Below are 21899 nucleotides of genomic sequence, written 5' to 3'. Positions count from 1 at the left end.
TTTGCCTCGATTTTTGTGCCCACTTGAAGCTAAAATATGTGTTGTATGGATATGATTGTACCGGATGTATTGTACGGACTCCATAAGAACTATACAGATTTCCATACTACTGTAAGAATTTCTTTCAAAAAAAATTCTCTCGAACGACGTGCAACTCACAGTGTTCAATGTTGTTCATACTGTACCTTTTGTTGTCTTCTATGCCTTGATTTCCATGCCCAGCTTTGGCCAGAAATCACTCCTTCAGCTTGCTACAACAAACTTCTCCTTCATAACATTTCTCCATCTCTCAACCTCCTTTCTTTAATCTGCTCATGAAGAATGAATGCAGTCTCTCTTTTCTTTTCCCCCTTTTGTTTCCCTAAATGACTTTTGGGCAACCCTAAGATCTAATGGCTCAGATTCATTTAGATCAAGGGATGAGAATAAATGTGCATTTAATTCTCACTTTCTATATTTAACTCACCCATTAAATAAAGTACCCACATTGTACTTTATGTCTAAAGTCACTTTTCACTTTATAATTTAACATTGACTTTACCACTTATAAAGTCACACTTCGGAAAAGAATTATTTTGGACACTTTTCCCTAGGTAGAGACTAACCCATGGGAAACCACTTGTCCAAGGTACATTAAAAATCAACACTCCCTCTTACCGAGGAAAGTGTTTCTCACCACACCCATTTTGTCCCTGAAATGGACATGCTTGCCTCTTGGTAAGGACTTCGTGAGAACATCGGCCACCTACTCATCCGTTGATATATACTCCAGCTTCACTGCCCCATTCTAAACATAGTCCCTAATGAAATGATATCTGATGTCAATGTGTTTTGACCTGTCATGAAACACTGGATTCTCCGTGAGTTTAATGCAACTTTGATTATCACAGTGAATAACCGTCAGTCTCAACTCCTGATCAAATAGGCCATACAACAACTTGCGAAGCCACATGGCCTCACAACTACCCTCACTAGCAGCCATATACTCAGCCTTAGAAGAGCTCAAAGCAACTGACTTTTGCTTTCAACTAAACCACGACACAACTGCCGAACCTAATCCGAAGCAACACCCTGAAGTGTTTTTCCTGTTAGAAGCACAGCCTGCCCAATCTGAATCTGTGTAACCTGCCAACCTCACTCCATCTCCCCACCTATAGTCCAGACCATAATCAACAATCCCCTGCACGTAGCGAAGAATGTGCTTTGCAGCTACCCAGTGCACCTTCCTGGGCTCAACCATGAACTGGCTAAGTGTGTTCACTGCAAAGCATATATCTGGCCTAGTGTTGACCAGATACATCAAGGACCCAATAAGTTGCCTATACAATGTGGGATCCACCAAACTAGAATCTGAAGCATGAAGCTTCTTCTAGTTGGTGATCATAGGTGTAGACATGGGTCTTCAGTCTGCCATGTGAAATTTGCTCAACACATCCACAGCGTACTGCCCCAGAAAGATATGCCCCTCCTCTTGCCACACCTCAAGCCCCAAAAAGTAATGCATCAGCCCAATGTCCTTCATCTCGAACTCCATAGCAAGATCCTCCTTTCAACCACTAATCAGTTTCTCTGCCCCAGTAATGAACAAGTCATCAACATACAACACAAGAATAAGCAGATCATCCCCTACAACAATGTAGTATAGGTTCGCTGCAAGTAAGTATCAATCCTCGAATACCAAACTCTCAGAGCTTGCTTAAGTCCGTAGAGTGCTCGCCTCAACTGGCGTACATGGGTCTCCCGCCCAAGTACCTCAAAGCCCTGTGGCTGCTCAACATACACCTCCTCCTCTATAACTCTGTTCAAAAATGCAGTCTTCACATCCATCTGATGGATCCGCTAACCCATTCCTACAACAATAGAAATAAGGGACCGGATAGAAGTGTACCGAGCTACGGGAGTGAAGGTCTCATCATAGTCAACTCCCTCTATCTATGAGAACCCTCTAGCCACAAACCTCACCTTGAACTTCTCAATGTTGCCATCTGCAGCATGCATGATCTTGTAGAAGCACCTAGAAGTCATAACTGACTTGTCCTCAGGCACCACTTCCCAGACATTGTTCTTAATGATAGAGGCATACTCCTCCACCATAGCCTCTCTCTATACTTCTTGGTTGGCAGCCTCCTCATAGCTAGTAGGCTCAAAGTCAACAATGCTGGTAGCCTTGGCTACATAACTACAAAACTGCTCAGGTGGCACACTCTCCCTATTCACCCTCTTCGGAGGACCAACAAACTCCACTTCCTTCAAGGTGTCTTGAAGCCACTTGGGCCTCCTCTTCCCTGAAGAAGCTTCCCCATAGGGAACCTCATCCTCTACCCTCCAGTCTGGTGAACCTGAAGATCTGCCAACTGACCCTGGTGTGCTTGTACCAGCACCTGTCCTAGAAGAACTTGTACTGGCACCTGTGCCTATGTCAACTGAAGTGCCAAGTGGACTCTGTACCAGTGGACTCCCTAAAGAAGTGCTCGGTGAACTTGCCACTGCTGCCACAGATGTCACTGACACTGAAGTTCCTCCAGTACCAGTCGATCCAGAACCCTAAGGTCCTGCTCCCTGTACCTGACCTCCCTGCTGAGGAGAAGTCTGTGACTCTCTCTCATCATACTCCCGTGATCTCCAATAGGCCCTCTCCTCCTCGAACTTCACATCCCTCCTAATCACCACTCTCCATTTAGAAGGAATGAAGATCCGATAGGCTTTCGAAGTCTCGTTGTAACCCATAAAGATACTCTTCTCTGCCATGGGTTCCAACTTCGTCCTCTGCTCCTTGGGGACATAAGAATATGTGAGACATCCAAAGATACGAAGATATGCCACATGAGGCTCCTCTCCAGTGAAAGCCTCCTCTGGAGTCATATTCCCCAATACTCTATGAGGAATCTTGTTATGAAGATAAACAACAATATTGCAGGCCTCAACCCACAAAAACAAAGGCAACCCCTGATCATGAATCATCACTCTAGCAACCCCAAACAATAGCTATGTTCTTCATTTCAGACACCCATTCTGCGGGGGGTTGTAAGGAACCATGAACTCTGTCCTAATGCCCTCCTGTGCACAGAAGTCAAAAAACCCACCATCGGTGTACTCACCACCATTGTCTAACCTCAAGACCCGAATCTTCCTACATGTCTGTTTTTCCACAAGAGCTTTATGTTGAAATTTGGTACCGGAGGACAGGTGGTTCCCTTAGGCTTTGATCTTTGGCCTAGGGAAAAGTGTCCAAAAGAATTTAATTTTTCTCCTAAAGTGACTTTATAATTTTATAAAGTTAAATCTAATTTAAAAGTGACTTTAAGTGATAAAGTTATTAAGTCTAATTTTAAAGTGACTTTTATAAAGTCAATGAAAAATTAGAAAGGAAAAGTGACTTTGGAAATAAATGACTAAGTGGGTCTTTATTAAAGTGGGGTGAATTAAAAAATAGAAAGTGAGATTTAAATGAGCATTTAATCTCAACCATTGATCTAAATCTATTTCAGCCATTGGATTTAGAGATCACCCAAAAGTCACTTGGATCACCCAAAAGTCACTTGGAGTTATATTAAAGGAGGAAAAGGTCATTCATTCTTTCATGAGCAGATTGGGAGAAGGAGAGCAAGAGAGATTTCTCAGCAGGAAGGAGAAGGAGATAGCAGCTTGGCACACATTCCAAGGCAGTAGTTGAGCAGATTTGTACAGCTGATTCAGCACATAGTGAAAGGCAGATTTTTGCACAAAAATCGAGGAGCAGTTTGCTGATTTTTCTGCACACAAAACGGAGGTCATACAACATTTATTGCTGTCCTGTTTGCTGTAATTTCCAGATTGTTGTGAGGCACGGGAAAGGAGATAAGTTGTAAATTTGCTTGCTGATTTTTTGCTGAATAATTCTCACTGTAAAAAGACAATTTTCAGAAATAAAGAAGAGCTCTCAAACTAGTTTTCCCCAAGAGTTGTAGGGGGTTTTTCCAGGGTCAAGTTGACCAAAAATATCAGTGTTTTAATGTGTTTTAATCGTTGTTTTTAATTGCTGATTTTTAATTCTGCAATTTCCAGCATTCTGAAAAATTTCCAGAATTTGTGTTTTCAGCAATATTTATTTTTTTCAGTCTGTTAAATGTATGGTTATGGGAATGGGCATTTAACTACATGGGAGAAATAAAGAGAAACTGAAAACCGGGGTGGGAAAACAGAAATTTTTACACTTTAAACTCTTTAAAGCGACTGAAGGCCTCACCCTTGGTCTTCAAGAAATATATCCAAGTCCTCCTAGAGTATTCATCAATGAATATAACATAATACTCATAACCACCCAAAGACACATGAGACATACGACCACTAACATCAGTATGAATCAAGTCTAGTATACCTGTAGATCTATTGTCGTTCGCTGGGAATGGGAACTCAGTGTACTTGCCCAAAGCACACCCTTTATAGACCTCATAATGCTCGACACTGAAATCAAGAACTCCAGTAGTGATCTCCCTCAGTACTCTCAAAGCTCCATGATGTATATGCGCCATCCTCTAGTGCCATAACTCGCACAAGTCTCTACTGCTAGTGGTACTAGTGTGAGTGCTACCAGATGTGCTACCCACCAATGCTCCTACCAACTGAAAATTGAACTTGTATAGTTTCCCAAAGCGGACTCCAATCACTTTGGCCGAAGTGATGGAAGCTCCCCTGGGATGCATCAATACCTGCCCTCCTAAGAAAGTGACGTCAAACCCCTTCTCCTCCATAGCAGACACTGAAATCAAGTTCTTCTTCATCCTCGGAACATACAAAACATCTGTGACCTTCAAAGGAGGCAAAGACTCCCTCTCAAAGGTCGCAATCCCCACACCAACAGCTCTCACAGTGCGGTCATCTCCTAGTACAATCTCAATATCAAGTGCCCTCTCTGCAAGCTCTGAAAAGAACTCTCGTGCACCTGTCATATGGCAAAAAGCCCCACTGTCTATGTACCACACATCGAATGATGTACTCCTACTAGATGTAGAAGTAATAAATGCAAAGTCTTGGTCAAACTGTGAAGCAAACTGCTCCACCTTTGCTGAAGCTGCAGTACCCTTCTTCCCCTTGTTCTTCCTCTCAGGACACATAGCAGCATAGTGTCCCATCTTCTGACATGCCCAACATTTGACTGTGGACATATCTATATCTTTCTTCTTCTTCTTCTTCTTCTTCTTCTCCTTTCCCATAGCCCCATCTAATGAGGCCTCTTTCTTGGCCTTCCCTTTATTCTTCCCCCTGGTTGTCAAGGCTACATCCTCCTCATCTGCTATCTTCACCCCACCACTGCCAATCTTCTGTATCTCATGTTGGACACAATCATCCCAGAATCTATCCCAATTGGGAAGATTCGCCCTAAAGGTAACAACATCTCCAAAGATCTCCCAAGACTTAGGAAGTCCCACTACAGCTATCCTGTCTAACTTTGTGAGTGCAACTGCCTCACCAATAGCAGTCAAATCATCACGTACCTATTTGACCTTGACAAGATAATGAACTACACTTTCAACCTTTGTCATCTTGATGTTCTTAAATTGTTCTTTGAGTACCATCTTCCTGCTCTCATTAGTACTCTGATAGAGAGTGGTTAGAGTTGTCCACATCTGATATGCATATGTGTTTCCTCTCACCTGAGGAACCACATGATCCTTCAGACTGTCCATCAAAACCCGTTTTGCCTTTGCATTATTTTTTGTGAATTCAATGAGTTCATCTACAGCAGTAGAAGGTACAACCACTTGCCGCACTATGTCCCAAACTGCTACCTCCTCAAACATTGTCTGAATTTTGTCTTTCCAAACGACATAGTTGGATATCCCATCTAGTTTGTCCTCTATCCTTAAGAACATGGCCATGACTGTTGTCCAAAATTTACAAAACCAAGAAAATGGAGAAATGAACTTTCCAGCACACCTTGCTGTCCCAAAAGTTCAGTCTGTGTGAAATTTCACCTTGTTGTCCCAAAATATCAGTTTGTTGTCCAAACTGAGTTTGTTGTCCAAAAATTCAGTTTGTTGTCCAAACCACTGTTTGTTGTCCCAAACTATTGTCTATTGTTCAAAAAGCAATTTTCAGCCTATAGCTCTCGTACCATGTTGAAATTTGATGACTAAAAAATGTTTCCTGCAATCCCAACCCAGTTTTAATTTCACCTTATCACTCTCATTCAATTAAATGCCCTTTCCCATAAACATACATTCAACATATAGAATTCTGGAAATGAAATTTTCATATTAAAACACATAGGACTATCAACACGTGGAAAATAAATATGGACATAACCAGACCATCAACACACATAAAAATACACACAGATTTTTTGTCAACTTAGACCCAGGCAAAACCCCTTCAATATTCTCCGGGGAAAACCTGTTAGAGAGCTCTTCAAATTTATTTATCTTTCAAGTTCAGGAAAAATACATTTGCAGACAAAACAAAACAGCAAAATACAACTTATCTCTTCAACCCAAAACTCCTTGAAAACTGTGCCCACCTTGCCTCGATTTTCGTGCCCACTTGAAGTTGAAAATATGTATTGTACTGGTACGACTGTACGGACTGGACTTGACAGATTTCCATACTGTTGTACAAACTATACAGATTCTTTTCAAAAATAAAATCTCTCGAACGGTGTGCAACTTAACATTCAATGTTGTTCGTATTGTACCTTCCATTGTCTTCTATGCCTTGATTTCCATGCTCAACTTTGCCCAGAAATCACTCCTTCAGCTTGCTACAACAAACTTCTCCTTCATAACTTTTCTCTAGCTCTTAGCCTCCTTTCTCCAATCTGCTCATGAAGAATGAATGCAGTCTCTCTTTTCTTTTCCCCCTTTTGTTTCCCTAAATGACTTTTGGGCAACCCTAAGACCTAATGGCTCAGATTCATTTAGATCAAGGGATGAGAATAAATGTGCATTTAATTCTCACTTTCTATATTTAACTCACCCATTAAATAAAGTACCCACATTGTACTTTATGTCTAAAGTCACTTTTCACTTTATAATTTAACATTGACTTTACCACTTATAAAGTCACACTTAGGAAAAGAATTATTTTGGACACCTTTCCCTAGGTAGAGACTAACCCATGGGAAACCACTTGTCCAAGGTACATTAAAAATCAACAGAGGTTGCCTTGAAACTTTTTGAAGATGATGACCACGTCCTCAATCTTGCTTCTCTTGGATGAATAAACTTCAACATCCTTCAAATTCACATCCTTCCTTTCTTGAGTAGAGGTAGGGTCTTTGAGGTCCTTTTCTTTGATAATGACTTGAGGATCCCAAGGCTTCTGTTGGTGAAGACTTCTTCATCAATCTAGGGTTTTGACACTTCCTTGTAGATCTTGACTTCAAGATGCTTTTTAGAATGAGATGATCTTTTAGATCTGTTGTCATGCCCTCCTCGAGATTTGGTACTTTTGAGTGTCCCTTAATGAGATGCCCTTTCCTTGATTTTGTCACCTTAGCTCTGATACCATGTTGAGAAATATAGGGTATAGCAATTAGGTAATTTCTCTTGTAAAGATAACTGTTTGTGAATACTTTTGTGTTTCCTTAGATTTTGTTCTTCTCTTTGCTTAGATTATTATAGTGTTCTTCTTAATCAAACAACTACCAAAGCATAAACAATAAGGAGACAAGAGACACAAAATATAGGCAATTAGCCAAGGCCAAAACCTCTCCAACTTGAGAGGAAAACCCAAAACGAATTCTTCTTCTTACAAAGACTTCAATTAATGAATACCAAGACCAAGACCCTTGACATAACAACCTCTCCAAGACCAAGTCAAAGCCTTCTTGATTTAACTCCTTCTTCCTTTAGTCAACGATGGTCAAACTTCTTCCTTCTCCCACTAGCTCGGCTATCCTTTAGATTTCAGTTCCTTGGATCATATTTGCAACTCTTGGCCCTACTTCAGAAACCCTAGCACGTGTGATTGACCAACTTTTGAACCTTGATTTTCTTCGCTTGGATGGTATGAATTATTACAATTCGGCTTGTAATCTTGCTTATTTTCTTCCTTGATTCGGCCTCTTGGACAGCAGTAACACCTTCAACCCTTTCTGCAGTATATAGTTCTTCCTTCCTTCGCACGTGTGGAGGTATTAGCCCTAAAACAAACTCAAAAACAACTCAGCTTTCTCTTCTTCTTCCTTTGATGGATAAGATTGCTCTTCTTGTGATCTTCGCTCTCCTTTTTATCCTTCTTATGATTTATCGAATGAGTCTTCAAATGGAGGCTGAGTCCTCTTTATATAGTGAACTGTCACTCAAAATACGCTGACTTTTCCTTGCACATAGGCCGACATGCTTGTCTAGAAACATCTTCATCCTTTTAGAAGGCCGACATGAGTAATAGCTTGTGACAAGGTCTTGGAGGGTTATTGACACAATCAAAATTACTTTTTACAATATGTAACATGTCTTCAATACATGACATTGACTTCCTAGACTTTATGACTTGATGACCAACCCTAAAGGCTCACAATGGGAGCCTTAACTATAAAATAAAATTCCTTGAGCATGAAACCCATGACTCAAGTATTACAAAATAATTTTATTTTTCTTCTTTTCATCAATTACATAAAATCATGATTACAAATATCATTATGAAGACCGAAGCTAGTTACTTTTTTCAACACCCTTTTAAAAGATTTTGTCGGATCTTCTCCAATCTTCTAGAAATCTCCTTTTATTATTTTATTAATAAGCCACAATTGCATTTTCCTCCTATTTTCCAAGTGACTTTTGCCCCCTATTATTTACTTATTAGATAAAAACATGTTTTCTCCTTTTAATAATAAATGGCCTTTTATTACTAATTAAAGTCATTTTTATCTCCAGAAAATGCTTAAATTGCCACCATGATCACACTGGCCTCCCAAAGCCCATTTCCATCATTTTGTCTTGTATATATTTTCGTCTTGATTCCAATGAGCTATTACACTAAGGTGTTTCTCTAAGTGATCAGCCTGAAACAACACCTAAAGTGTAATTAATTAAAATATACCTATTAATAACTCTGTTTTACGGAAATCGTTGAAATGCAATGGAACCAAGATCGTACCGTGCGGAACTGATCCAGATGATGAAAAATAGCAAGCGATCTCAGTCAGCCCCCATAAAACTCCTTAAAACCCTCTAGGCCAACCAATAATGTAAGCTTGTTCCTGTGACCAAGCTGACATAAGCTCTAGAAATCCCTCCTAATCTCACCACAAGGCAATCCAAAAATTGGGGAATTTACACCCCCCTCAATATCAACCGCATTTCGGTATAGATATGTTGAAACGCACGTGTATCACCCCTCTTGATATACATATCAAGTGCCACACAACATGTATCAGTGTTATACAATGCATATCAATAGTCGTATAGTGTGTGTGGGTGCACATGCTAATATCGCCTAATTTCCCCTTTTAATTGTTTAAAAAAAAAATCTTTAGTTATTATAGTTTAATAAAAAATAATCAAAGATTCCTATAGAGATATAAAAATAAAAAATAAAAAATAAAAATCATATAAAAAAGGTTGCCCTTATCAATTCTTCTCAAACTATTTGAGGCATGAGCAAGGGAGAATTAAGAACTTGCTCATTTATTCTCGAATTTGTATCTATATTCTAAATTATAATGTTAAAACTTAAATGCTTTCTTTCAAAGCTTCAGTACAATTTTTTGAGATTTTATATATATATATATATCATGTAAACAAGTTTCCTAATTTTTTCGAGGGTCATGTTTCCAGCACATTCACGTTTCAGATACATGTTTCTATGTCCTAGTAACATGCAACTTAGATTGATAGGGTGACAGAACTCTACTGTGCATTCTTCTACCTTTTTCCTTTGCTTTAGGTGAAGAAATTGCCACTTGATTTTCATATCTTGTTTGTATCCAACTAGATAGCAGGTTTTCTGCAACATAGCTTTGCACTCATTTTGTGATGTTACAGACAACCTTCCTTTCTTAGGTTGCCTCTGGCAGAGGCTCTCCCATCATAGCAATGCACCTCCTACCATCTTCAACTAAGCACCTTAAACCTTTAGCAAGTCTAAAAATCATTGTCTTCTAAAAATGCATAAAGATGTGATAACCAATCTTCCAACTCCTTAGCATTAACTAATCCATTGAACAACTTAATCTTTATTTCCATCCCAAAAGGTTGTTGCATACCAAATGGTGGTTAAAACAAATTTACACATTGGGTGTTGGTGCTTGTCGAACTAGCACCATGCTTGAACTAGGGACAAAATTTAGTGGTGTGGAACCAACAATGTTGGTAGTAACAATAATAGAAGGTATTTCTTACTCCAAGTAGATGTATTGTCATGGTACAAGGGAAAAACCATGTTCAACAAATTAGGTAAGACCATCAAGCTCATAATATTAACAACTATTGAACAAGAGCCAATTGTCACTACATATCTTGTTAAAGGGACAAAACCTCCATCTCTACACTCATCAAACTCGCACAAGACCCATAATCTTCCTATGTGGTTCTAATTTGGTGTTTTTCTCCTACCATAGCCTCTTATTGTTCAGAATTCATTCTCTAAATGGTCTCTACTCCTCATCCATTTGCATAGTACTGACATCTAGTATTCACCATCATGATCCAACCACTTGCACGATAATATAACCAATGAAAGAAACTACTCTAATATCAAATTGATGTTCGGTTGGACATACTAACCTTTATGTCTTCTCGCTTCATACCAATTACACAATTAACCAGCAAATCCTAAGGAGTCCTACAACGGAGCAAATAATACAAACTCAAGTGGAATCATAAAGTTCTCCTTATGTCGTAGAGGGATATACAGACGACTATTAGAAAATGCAAACCCAAAAGCATATTCATTATCAATTACACATCAACAACAAACACAATATTCACATGATAGTAACAAAGGCACACATGCAACTAGAGAAAACCCAAATGGGGTATCAATACCAAGAGTCACATCAACACTTAGCAATTACAATGGCAGCACACCAAGCTAGGGCATTTCAGAGTTAATCTACAATTGAACCTTCATGACTTGTGAGAATTAACATCTCTAGGAAACAAAACTGGGGATGAGAAATACAACTACGCTATACCTAACTTCTAGGGATGAGAAACACGAATGCACTATATCTAACTTCTCACAATGGAAACAGCTTATCAAATTATAGGATTGAATGGAATCTTAACCGAAGTAGCAAAACTGGAAGAGGAAACTTTTGTAGATCTAATCCTCTTTAAATACTAGTCTACAATGAGTATTAGTTATCGTAGTTGATGCCCTATAAGAGTAATCTTGACTAACTTTGACATGCCTTTTTGGTTGTTGCCAACATGTTACTTTGTTTAACACAATGTCATTGGTCTAGGTATCTTCAACATCAATGGGAGTAAAGGTAATCCTCGCCAATAGAGACTAGCATTGAAAAGAGTCAAGACCACATATCGACAAATACTTTGTGGTCATGACTAGCATCGACGACCAATCGTCAACAAAACCTTAGTCAATCACCTCCCACATTGATCTCCCCTCTACTAGAGCTTCCCTCATTAGCTTTCATTCATTAGATGTCGATTGTCAACCTTCCTATCTAACTTTGCGTGATCTAATTAGGACTAATTCTTTCACCTCCAAAAATAACCATTTCCCCAAGTCTATTCAACAATACTTGTTGACAGGTCAACACATCACTTAATAGAATGTTTTGCATAGCACTCAATAAATTTATATTTTGTGCTATATTTTTAATATCCCCACTTAACATGAAAATGACATTTGCAACTTATTAACCCCCCCAACATAAGACTCAAGACATTTAACTCAAGTATTTTACAAAGGAGAAACATAACTCAAAATCCAAAGATTGCATGGTGGTCAACATTTATCCATTATGTTACTCAAGCAACCGAAGAACCACCATGGTACATGTCATGTCTTCAACTACTCTAAAAATATGATACCATCACCAATGTTATCCTAAAGGTAGAATCATTGATTCCTTTTCTCCATTAAACAATCACCATAGTTTGGTGTAATGACTTCTTCACTCCTACATGAAAAACACCCTCTAACAAACAATCATAATCATCCAACATTGTGGTTGACACCTTGCTTGTACTCTCACCTCCAACAACGATTTTTGTCACTTGGCAATATCTCACTTCTACCAAAAATCTCCCAATGCTATCGCTTCCGTAGCAACTTCTCCTTTATAGAAAAAATTGATATTTATGGTTGTCATGGCAACTTCTCTTTGCCACTAAAAATTCACAGCTCTACAGTTGCCTTGCCAACTTTTGCTTACTAGCCTGTAACAAAAATATCTTTTGTTGTTCATTAGATGATCACCAACATACTCTCAAAGCCTCTAAGTAGATACTACTAGTTGTGTGTGGATTTTCAAATTCCAATGCCCATTTCTTGTTAGCTTTTGGGGTTACTTTGGAAGTTTTTATACCATGATCAGGGGTACTTCATGTGATGTCGAAAGCATGGCCTTATAACCTCCCTTGGTAGTGTTAGCACTCAAAGTCTTACTTAGGAGGAAATGTCTTAACCTCAACGGGAGAGCTTAGAGGCAACTCTTAGACAAACCACCCACTATCACCTCAATAGCTTTGCCCCACTCTTTAGATTAAGGAGATGGGTGATCCTAGTCTACAAGGCAATCCCTATGGTCAAGCCAATTGAATTCGTTGCAATTGTGGAGAGTTACTGTTTTAAATTAGCTCAGATTGCCCTGTAAATAGTTTACCAAATAATCCAGTGCCCTTAAATGTGAGCAGATGCCTGGACAGGAAAATTGCTTATTTGATCACCCTAAGTAACACAAGTATTCAAATGTATTATGAGTTATCCATGTTTGTGTATTTGAGTGCTAAAAGTGCTTAAGTATGATATGAGTGAAACCCAAAATTTGCCTAATCGCCAAATGATTTCCCAATCAAATCTTAGGGGATGTTCATAATAATCCAAGGATGCTCAAATGTAGCAATAACCAGTGAATGTAATCAATGATCCAAAGTGGTTATGAATTATTAGATTAAGCTTACATTATGAGTTGTTATGAACACTCAAATGTCTAAAATCCTATCAACAAAAGACCAAAGTGCAAGATTGCTTTTGTCATCCATTGAACATTCAACACATAATCAATAGAGTAAGCTAAAACTCACATATGATTGTTAAGTCCTAGACCAATGTTTTGTCCGTTATTGAACCATAAAATGATTACTTGATCCACGAAATAAACTTGAAACCATGAACAACCCTTAATAATGTCTACTTTGGGACTTAGGTGCAACAATGATGAGCATACCAATATTTGAATCTGTTTATGATTCTATATCAGCAGTAGATTATGACAGTAAATGTCTCGAAATTAAACAATGTTCAGATCAAAGTTCAAACACCATTATTAAACCAGTAACTGTGAATGATAACAGGGCTCAAGAGTCAAAGGTGAGTCATTTTCGTAATTTAGGCATCAATTCAACCTTTTGATACATTTAACCATATATGAAGATACCCCAAGACATGTACCCATAAAGGCGTATCCCAGCATGAAAAATGAAACGCCACGCCCTCAAGATAGCATATTATATTTCATGTTTTCAACCTCTAAATGTACTATGAAGCAAGTGAAATGTGTAGGATTATTCATCATCATCCATATACTCAGTAAATAGAATATAGAACCAAAGCATCAAGCCTTTAGATCAAGTTTTGTGTGATATCAATACAGTAACAAACCATTAAATATGCCAGATCTTAGGTGTGCTTACTCCTCATTGACAAAATTGAAAGATGGATAATTTCCAGTGATATTAGAATTCTGTTATGGAACCCTCATTATGACAGATCTATGACAGCAGTGATCTTGCAAATGGAGAAATTATTTAAGAATGTACCCGTGATTTAACTATCAATTAGTTAGTCATCGCAAGGAAAGTACCGTTTAGTTCAACTAACAAAATAGGTAAAACCTCTCCCCCACGTGGTGTGATCAACGCAGCCAACAATGACAGATATCAGCCATCTGTCTGGCACCTCCCCTTCAGTCATCAGCCCATCATTCTCTAGATGGGGACGATTAATATGCAGTTATTATTTACCGAAGGTGGCTGTCACCACACCACGAATGCTCTTGTTACAAGTGATCGTATGGCTTGGGTCATGGGTTGTCTAGCAGGGTGCAGCAATCCTTCTAAGGTTGTCCAATCTCCAGACCATTGGATCTCCACTCCATCAATCCTGAATCTTAGCTCCTTCTCGACCTCCCTGCTCTCTCCCTGACTCGAACGTCTCCCTTGTCATCTCGCTCATCCCCTTCGTATTTCTCTGTTCCTTCATGTTATTCCCCTCCGTGGCATTGTCATTCCCCTCCATTGCAATGCCATTCCCCTCAGCTGATTTGTCTGTTTCGATTCCCCCATCTCAAGTGCCACCATGTCCCGTAGAGCCGCTGCACCTCCTAAATAGTGCGCTGGAAGCAGAGCTCCACCACATCACACGCGAGCACAAATCAGTGCTGAAGCAGCAGCCAGAAGATATAGGGATTTTACCCCTCCTTTGGTCGGCTGGGAAATTTAAGCAGCAAAATGGGAGGCAAGCATTGAACAAAAATTTCTCTTGGACATTCAGGTGGAAGAGGATGTTGGTCAATGGGTTCCAGATACTCACCCGCACCAGGCACGCTCAATACATATAGACAATGAATCTCTATTGGCAACTAAAGACCATAATGGGAAAGGTCCTCGTTGAAAGAAATGAGGCACATGAAGAGATCCTCCTCTATATCAATGCACTACAACAGCAAGTCAACAAAATGGACCACAACAAAAGCAAGTCAATAAAATGGATCACAAGCTCAACTAGTTTGCAAAAAAGCTAGCTAATCTAGACCCCCGGAGCAGTGAGGAGGAGGATTTGGCCTTACTCCTATCCAGGTAGACTCTCCCAACAGTAAAAAAAAAAAATGATGTCTAGTTTTACTTTTCTGTTTACTAGTTTTAAGGACACTACTCCTAATTTTGTTAATAGTCCTTTTAGCTCTTAGAGTCATTTTACTCTGATTTTAGGACCTCCTTTTACAACTGTAGACATGCTTCTACATTTCTGGTCGGGTTTTCTTAGCAGCAAACTAAAAATATAATTTTGTATATTTTCTTTATCAATAATATATGAAGATCTAGATCGGAGGGTTGACTCAAGTGGTCAAGTCCCCATCGTTAAAGCACCTTTGCTATTGAGAGGTCATGAGTTCAATTCTCACAACACCCTCGGGGTCGGGCCCCATGGTTGAGCCGGCAGGGAGTGATCCCTTTGGATGGATCTGCCTGGTACAAATATTCCGTGAATGGAGTTGTCACCAATCTCCAAGGTCAGTGAACCACATAAGGAGAAAAGAAAAAGATAATATATGAAGATCTAAATGACAAAAAAAGGGTAAAATCTCCACATATATATAGATATATAGATAAGGAGTTACCTAAAATCAACATGCACATACACATATATAGTTAATTAATAATACAGCCTATTAGTTAACTTTAATTATGTGTGTGCGTGTTTCAATCTAGGTTGTGCCTAGGCCAGTGCCAGCACTATGGTTGGATGGAAGAACAATATGCCCAACGGCAAGAGGATTGTGCAAGACTTGGTCGAGCCTAGATGCTGCTTCAGACAATATAACCCCACAATTGGCTACCATCCTCAACCCCTCCCATGAGATTTAACCAAAGATCTGATTGGGGTTAAACCCCACAAAAACCAGCTAATCTACACTTCACGATATATCTATCTATATATATATATATATATATATATATATATAAAACTGAAACTTAAATAGCTTTTATACCTAAAGTCTTAGATATACAAATGAATGTTCACAAGCACAATACACTTCACGGATATATATATATATATATATATATATATGAGCAAATAGGAGAGGAGAATGGCGAGCGAGAGCGATAGGGTTTCACCGGTAGGCATAGCGGAACTGGGAGCAGAGGCTATGATCAAGCCCAAGGAAAGAGTGAACGATGATTCCAGGGATGCAGAGTCTGGACCTTGGCGGTTTCTTTCCTTCGGCTGGGCTTCTACTGTATTGCCTATGGTGGGTGGGCGACCCATACTTTGGATTGCAGGGTACCAGATGCATCCTGAGGCAGATGAACAGGACCCCGCGGAGGCCATTATGATAAGAGCTACCAATGATAAAAAAATTGTGGATTCGGATAATACAACCCTTCAGGAATGGATTTGAGCTAATGGGAAAGGCGGCAGATGAATGGGTATCTACGGACCCAGACTTTACATCGCACCATAACAACATGCTCCTACATTGTTACAACAGATCCGCACTGGTTGGAGTGTTCACGATCATAAACCCTCCGATTTGCCCAGACCCTCAGTATTTCCAACCCGCCAGCAGTGGTATGGGGGAAGGGGGTTTAATGCAAACATGCTTGCATGAAGATACAGATTGGGGCTTCCACACTGCGGCGTTGGGCCCGCTGGACACCGAGGCAACAATCAATCTCCTTTTGCTACTAGAGAATCACACATATACACGATTTCCATTGACTGAAACAAAGCACCTGTCGAGACAGGCTATCATGGGGTTAGCTCCTGTCACGCACCCACACAACGATCATAATACTCAGTGTTTATTGCAAAATGGAGCACCTGGAGCTGCACGGCATAGCAAACTCCAAATGGATACAGATCCCCCACACTTGGTAAATTCTTATCGTTTTCAAATTATTATTAAAACCCCTTCGGGGATGTCTTTTCTGGTTTGGGTTCTCGCAACAGATTGTGTATTGCATCTGAAGTATATCATCTCCCAACATATTGGATATCCTGTCGGATTACAACATTTGATATTTGGGGGCAAAGCACTACAAGACCCCAGACTCCTGAAGGACTACAATATTATATCAGTGTCTACTATAACACTCAACTTGAGGCTGCAAGGTGGCGTTGCGGCCTCCAGTAAAACAAAACATACAGGAGGAGGCATTAGAAGTAGTTCAACAAAAAACATTGAAACGCAACAGAAGCACATAAATGGAGGACTTTCGTTCAAGAATATCCTACAAGGAAAAAACACCTTCAATGACATCAACGCAAGTCAGAACTGAACCCAATCCATATATTGTGGAGCAACTGAATTATATTCCAGAATTAAACATAGATATACCAAAAACAGATGTGCATTGTAATACATTTGAATCACAAGCCATTATCTGTCGATTCAACTGTTTCTGGCCAAAACCTATTGAGCTCTTTCATTGGATTTTCACAAACTGGACTGTTCACTGTGAAATTCACCTATGTTCCAAGGGGTTCTTCATTGTCAAATTCCATTCATCAGAGGCAAGAGACATTATACTATAGGAAGGACCATGGTTCTGGGGATCCACGGGCCTCTTCATCACACCTTGGTTTCTGGAATTCAATGCTAATACTATGGTTGTTTCCAAGATGCCAGTATGGGTTTGGTTGCACAATCTCCCATTACATTTTTGGGACCAACAGGTCCTTGCTGGTATCGGCAACTCCATTGGGAGATATATTAAAATGGACACACAAAGACTAGAGGAAAGAGTGTTCACTTTCGCTCGTATTTGTGTGGAAGTAGATCTCAGCAAAGGCTTACCGGATCGCATACTACTGAAACACAAAAAGTGGAGCTGGACACAGATACTAGATTATGAAAACACAGCCTTTAGATGCAGAATTTGCAGGCAAACAGGACACCTACAAAATACGTGCCCGGAAGCCAAAAAAGATATTTGAAGAAAGAAGAAAATAGGGAAACAACCCAAGGGTTGGCAATTTCCCCCCCGAGACTCTGATGAGGAGGAGGAAGTGGCTGTGGAAGATCCCATACCCAATGAGAACAATCAGATGGGCAAAGAACCAGAAGTACAGGAGATAATTCCACAAGATCCTATGGAATTATAGCCGGAAAAGATGCCAAATGCAATGGATTCCAGTGGATCAAAACGACTACATACATCAGACAATTCTGATTCTGATAAGGACAATCCTCGACCTGATGCTGTCAATCTGCTTGCACTTGTATCTACGATGCCGTCTCAAGGGGAGTGGGGTAAGGTTGAGAAGAAGAAAGGGAGACAAACATGATTTCCCCCTATTGTACATTAGTTTGCTCTCATTGAACTTCTGATCAGCAGTCATTGACTTGCGGATGTAATGCGCCTCAGCATATGTAACATGTAATTTTATTTTTATTAATAAAATTACGATTTTTCATTGGAGAAAAAAAAAAAAAAAAAAAATATATATATATATATATATATATAGCTGAAACCTAAATAGCTTTATATAGACTTTAGATATACAAATGATCGTTCACAAGCACAACATAACTTATGCTCGCATACTAGCTGGCTCAGACAATTGTATCTCCAATAGATCTGTGTTATGGTTCACTGGTGTTGAGGGTGGACTTTGGTCCTCCCATCCAGGGTTCCATTCCTGTCCAGGAATCTATGTTTTCACTAGTCTTCTGTCCCCGGCTGTTTCTGCTAGATAATGTCTAGTGTGACTGAACTTACTAGGCCTTACTGGACCTTGTTTCCCAGCAGCCACCAATACCCAGAAAAGAAATTACAGGAGAAGGCACACCATATCATAAAAGAAAAGGGCATATGATAAAACAAAAAGGCATGCAGCCAGGGTAAATTACAACACATACTGGATATCATAAATTAAGCGGGTAAAAGAAAAGCTAAAGACATGTTTTCAATATAGTACCTGTGACCATAATCAGAAGCACGAGTCACTATTTTTATGCCTTCTTATTGTTAAGATGGTGAAATGTCTAACCTGATCATCATAATGAGGATTATGATACCGTTTCTAGAGATCCAGGCACTGTGTTGTACTAACGTATCTACTTATCGTTCACGCTCTCACTCCCCGCAACTTCTTTTTCTACCCTTCTTCTCTCTCTGAATAATTTTAGACCCACGCTCCCCTCTTACTGTCTCTTTTTTCTGTATATTTAAATCCATTCCTCCAACTCTTTCTTTGAAGACTGGGAGGCATAGTTATCGGCCAATGACAACAGAAGAAATGGCTAACGCCATTTGTGTGCACACACATGGACGGATTCATGCGGAATTGATTTCAGCCCAGAAACACTCGTTACCATGTAGCTTCAATTACCACGGCCCCTTGGCCCCTTTTACAAATTCAAGTTAAAATGTATGATCATTCTTCGAAAATCCTTCTTTGGTAATAAGATGCAAGATATATAATAAAAACTTGTTTGGAGCAACCCTCGGTAGATGCCATGTATGTTAACAAATGACAAAAACACATAGCTATGGTAAATATAAAAGGAAGGTCAGAATTTAAAAGGCTAGGAGTAGAATTTAAATTTGAGTAGCTTTAATAAATAGGAAAGGACCATGAGTTTCAAGGGGAGATTAAACTTAAATGATGTAGGGAGTAAGTTATAAAATGCTTATAGCTAGGCTTATTAAGGTAATAAAAAGCTTATTGTTAGTTGATTATAGTTGGGCTTATTAAGGTTCTAAAAAACTTAAAGAACATTGGTTATCTAGTAAGAGTTATCTAGTACGAGTCGTAACCTATTTAAGAGTGTCAACGATCTTATAATAAACATTGACAAGATTTTTTAAGGATTATAATAATTCTTGGACCATTATGGGTCTAAGTGAGAGAATCGAAATCTTAATATTGTCAAAATGTATCTCAAATAAGTTAGTGAAACCTACACAAAGATCTTATTGTTGCTTAACTTAATCAAGATTACGACTTTATACAAGAAAGAAAGAAAAAAAAAAAAAAAAAACTTAGAACGATGAGAGATTAAGTTGATTATGCTTGCCCTAGGGCTATGTAAGAGAAGATTATCTTGTTAGAGAATAAGGTCATTTTACTTTACATTATTATATGTGCAAAATTTCATTTAGAATTGTGTATGAAAATGATTTGAATTGTGTGTGTGCGTGTGTGTTTATCAACAAAATTGCATAATTTTATGTATGTACAACTTAAAATTATGTTTCAAGGTTAAGCAACTTAAAAATGAAGTGATGTTCACTTTCCTTTTAAGATATAGTGGCCTCTCACAAAGAAAAGCTCCAATTATAGCAGTACTTGACAAAACATTCCATAACCTCCTAATTCTTTAGATAAATTGTTAATAGTAAAACCTTAACTACTTATGATCCCAAAATTAATGAGTGTCACATACCTAGTAGGCCTTATTTTATAAAGAGAACCCTCTAAATGAATAACTATCCACTAACTATACAATGGACCTTGTACAAAGAGGATGTTTTCATGCATTAATTCACTAACTCTTATGTACATTAAAGTAGGGAGGTTAGGTTAGGACCCTAACATGCCCTCCCCCTTCAAAAGTAGTGTTTTCCATAGATTTTTTTGTGCTTGTTTTTAATGCATCTTATTTTTTAGGGATGTTTACTTATAGGATTAAAGGTGAATAAACACCTAACCCCTTCTACAAAGGAACATTCTAAATGATGTTGGTCAACTTGTTTATTTCTATTTTGAGCTATAAACAAATTGTCCTTAAGTAAGTGGAGCGTAAATCTAGGAGGTTCCAAATAAATAGGAAACTATTGATAGGAATTGTTGGCCATAGGCAACTTCATACGGTGTCATTTTAATAACTCCATGGTAAGTGGCATTATAGCACCATTTTACAAGGAATAATCGTTGTGCCCACGGGTGCTACTTTCTATAAATTGAAGAGAAGCATCATAAATAAGTTTCCAGGCACTTACTGATCACTTATATTTAATCATCAATTTGGAGATTATATGTGGTGCTCATTTTCAACTAGGTTCTTTAGAGTTTAAACAACTCCTACCAAAATTCGTTGGTGAATGTGGAATGACAATGTGATACAATGGAAGTGGGCATGCATATAACCTAAAAATTCCTTCCAATGGATATGGCATCTTTTAAAATTGGGAAGGCATACTTAATGGCTTCACTCCATACAAAAGGCATTCTTATTTAGCATGGGGTTAAGGGAGAAACATCTTTTTTATAATCTTTTACAAAGTTCCTATAGTAGCCTTGAAGTCCTAGGAACTCAAACAGGCCTTCAAGATCTTCGGGCAAGGTCAATATTGCATAGTTACAACATTCTTAGGATCTACTCACGCTCTATCCTATCTCAAAATTTGGCCCATGAATCCAGCTTATGAAATCCCAAATAAAATTTGGAATGCTTAAAGAATAAATGATGGTCCCATAGTAATTTCAACTCTTCGTTGACATGCTCTATGTGAGATTTCCATGTATTACTACATATTGATATATCATCAAATAATTAAAATTTCATAGGAAGGGTCGAAAATTTTGGTTCATGAGGTTTGAAAGGTGGAAGAAGCCTTGCAAAGTCCAAAGGGCATGACTAAGAACTCAAATGACATTCATGTGTGTGAAAAAGTTGTCTTAGGTATGCCTACCTCTTTCATATTTATTTGGTGGTATCCTAAATGAAGGTTAAGTTTAGTGAAAGCTTGGCTCCATGAAGTTCATCTCAGAGATCATTAATAACTATATTGGAAATTTGTCCTTGATGATCAACATATTAAGAGCCCAAAAATCATGACACATGTGCCAATTTCCTTCCTTCTTTAATACCATAACCATGGGTGATGAGTAAGGAATACTATAAGGATGTATGATTCCAAACTCTAACTTTTCCTAGGTGATATTTTATATTTCATTATTTGTGCAAAAGGATGCCTGTAAGGATGTGTATTTGGATGGTTGACCACCTAGAACCAAGGGGTTAGCATGGTCATGCTCACCACATGAAGGTGGTAAAC

The 21899-nt window shown here is 38.8% G+C and overlaps 1 protein-coding gene across 10 annotated transcripts in view; it reads right to left on the bottom strand.

Annotated features, from left to right (window-relative positions):
- The window catches only part of LOC149191631 (uncharacterized), an 83869-nt gene extending 64542 nt beyond the window's left edge, over nt 1-19327 (bottom strand). For 4 of the 10 annotated variants that reach the window (XM_089404373.1, XM_089404375.1, XM_089404370.1 and 1 more), the window contains exon 1: nt 18886-19324. The gene's annotated coding sequence lies outside the window, so the exon portion shown is untranslated. Of the gene's footprint in view, nt 1-10703; nt 10762-18813; nt 18836-18885 lie in introns of those variants that run through there. The other 6 variants (XM_089404372.1, XM_089404374.1, XM_089404378.1 and 3 more) reach the window with 4 other exon arrangements.
- Nucleotides 19328-21899: the final 2572 nt, after the last annotated feature.

Source organism: Pinus tabuliformis, chromosome 2_2 (genome assembly GCF_031772625.1).
Source record: "Pinus tabuliformis cultivar Carrire ecotype Pingquan chromosome 2_2, CPIR1, whole genome shotgun sequence".
Classification (NCBI taxonomy): Eukaryota; Viridiplantae; Streptophyta; class Pinopsida; order Pinales; family Pinaceae; genus Pinus; species Pinus tabuliformis.
This window is presented reverse-complemented; position numbering and strand designations above follow the sequence as displayed.